General features: G+C 42.8%; 1 long non-coding RNA gene across 1 annotated transcript; it reads left to right on the top strand.

The window, feature by feature from the left end:
- LOC123502109 lies at positions 1–1,277 on the top strand. The gene is made up of 3 exons (XR_006673799.1): positions 1–61; positions 701–894; positions 1,032–1,277. It is a non-coding gene; the product is annotated as an uncharacterized LOC123502109 (long non-coding RNA).
- Positions 1,278–2,466: the final 1,189 nt, after the last annotated feature.

The raw sequence follows: 2,466 nt of genomic DNA, 5'->3' as shown, positions 1-2,466 counted from the left end.
GACGAAGAATAAACGAGAAATAGAGGCGGAATAGGAGAAGGAGCTAAGGTGGAATATTTAGGTAAGTGTCCCTTTTAATCTTAATGTTCTTTATAATGCATAATGTTGGTCTGGGGTATATTTGGGGTGTTTTAAGTGTGTTTTGTGGGTGATATATGTATATTTTGGGTGTATTTCGTGTGCTTTTAGTGTGTTTTAAGTCTCTTACAGAGGTGTATTTGACGTGCCTTGAGTGTGGTGTGGAGGTGTGTTTGAGTATCTGCATGTTTTGAGTGTGTTTTGGGGGCATTTTGAGGTGTTGCATGGTGTTTATAGTGTTTCAAGTTACGTATTTTGGTGTGTACCTATTGGGTGTTTCTAGTGAGTCTTAGGTGTATATTCCAGCATTGTGAGGTGTTGCATGGTGTTTTGAGTGTGTGTTGGGTTAGATTTGAGTGTTTTAGAGCTTTTGATGTGTATTAGGGGTCTCTTGGATGTGTGTGGGGATGATTTCATTATAAATGGTGTGTCTATAGTGGTGTCTATGCTGTGGATGTGTTGTGGCTGTGCTGTGGCAAAGCTGGCGTTATTAAGTAGTGGGTGAGATTGTAGCATACTAAATTGTTCTTGACATACTGAGAATATTGCAATACTGTATAGTTAGCCGACTCACACTTCATACCTTTCCTTTCATCTCACCTGCAACATGTTCACTGTACAGATGTTTGTCGGGTTCCTGAAGATGCGTCGACGTGTTATCATCCACGCAAGCTTCCGCAACCCAGCCAGTGTACCACAGGACGGGAAGAGGAAGCCAGCGGCTGCATGCACCATTGAACCGGACGGCATTGTATTCCTCCCACAGGAGTGACTACAGCGAAGCAAGCCCAGAATAAAGTGTTGAGTGACCGTGATGTGAGTATTGTGGTTTGCACATCACACTTTTATCTCCGCGTGTCTCATTTAAAAAGGTTTTGAACTCTTTGTTGTTATTTTTTTCAAGACTTATTACTGTTGACGCCATTTCAATATTGTTCCACCTCTTGTTCCAGGATTCAGTACTACTAACACCAAAGAAGTGAAGGAAGTGTTCGGAGTGAACGTGCAAGACATACAACAGACACCAGACTGCTGCCGCTGCTGCTACTGCCGGTGTAGCCAAAGGAACAAAAGGTCCGGAGCAGGAGGAAGAAATGGGTGATTCTTGGAAACGCAGCAATGAAGTTGTGAAGGTTGGCCACAAATCTTCATCACAGGTGTAGTGTATTTCATTGACCATTTTTAGATTGGGTGGATAAACTTGAAGATTTTGTAGACAGTTGTAGATGTGTAGCTAGTGGGTAAGGTTTTTTGCAATGTCTTATCTCCCAACATTCTTGATCTTTTCCTAACCTCCAACCCTTCTGCTTACTCTGTTAAACTTTCCTCTCCGTTGGGCTCCTCCGACCACAATCTAATTTCCGCTACCTGTTCTATCACTCCAGTGCAGCCTCAGGACCCGCCTAAGCGGAGGTGCTTCTGGCATTTTAACTCTGCTAAGTGGGAGGAACTAAGGCAGTACTATTCTGATTTCCTTGGGATGATTATTGTTTTCATGTCAGAGATCCTTCTCTTTGTGCCGAGCGCATAACAGAGGTGATTATCTCTGGCATGGAGCTATACATTCCTCATACTTTCTCTAACCCTAAAGCTAAAAAGCCTTGGTTTAACTCTGCTTGTTCTCGTGCTGTCAATGATAGAGAGGCGGCTCACAAACGGTTCCGTAGCCATCCAACTGCTGAAACTCATGCCTTATATATTTCTGCCCGTAATCATGCCAAATCTATTCTCCAACTTACTAAAAACTCTTTCATCAATAGAAAATGTCAAAGTCTTTCCAATTCTAACTCCTCTCGAGATTTCTGGCATCTAGCCAATAATATCTCTAACAACTTTACTTCTTCGTCTTTCCTCCTTTACTTCATCCAGATGGCTCTACAGCTGTCTCTTCTTTTTCTAAAGCTGAACTCTTCGCTCAAACCTTTGCTACCAACTCAACTTTGGATGATTCTGGGCATATTCCTCCTACTCCTCCACCCTCTGACTACTTCATCCCTAAAATTAAAATTCTTTATAAAGACGTTTTCCTGGCCCTCTCTGGCCTTGATTCTCGGAAGGCTTACGGTCCGGATGGAGTCCCTCCTGTTGTTCTCAAAACTGTGCTTGAACTCGCTCACTGCCTGGTCAAACTCTTTCATCTGTGTCTCTACTTCTATTTATCCTTCTTGCTGGAAGTTTGCTCACATTCAACCTGTCCCTAAAAAGGTGACCACTCCAATCCTTCTAACTACCGCCCTATAGCTTTGATTTCCTGCCTTTCTAAAGCCTTTGAGTCTATCCTTAATAGGAAGATAATGAGGCATCTATCAGCTCACAACCTTCTCTCTGATTGCCAGTAGGGTTTCCGTAAAGGCAGATCTACTGGTGATCTTCTTACTTTCCTAACTG

The sequence above is a fragment of the Portunus trituberculatus genome, chromosome 10, assembly GCF_017591435.1.
Source record: "Portunus trituberculatus isolate SZX2019 chromosome 10, ASM1759143v1, whole genome shotgun sequence".
Lineage (NCBI taxonomy): Eukaryota > Metazoa > Arthropoda > Malacostraca > Decapoda > Portunidae > Portunus > Portunus trituberculatus.
The sequence above is the reverse complement of the archived record's forward strand: the minus strand, read 5'-3'. Positions and strand labels throughout refer to the sequence as shown.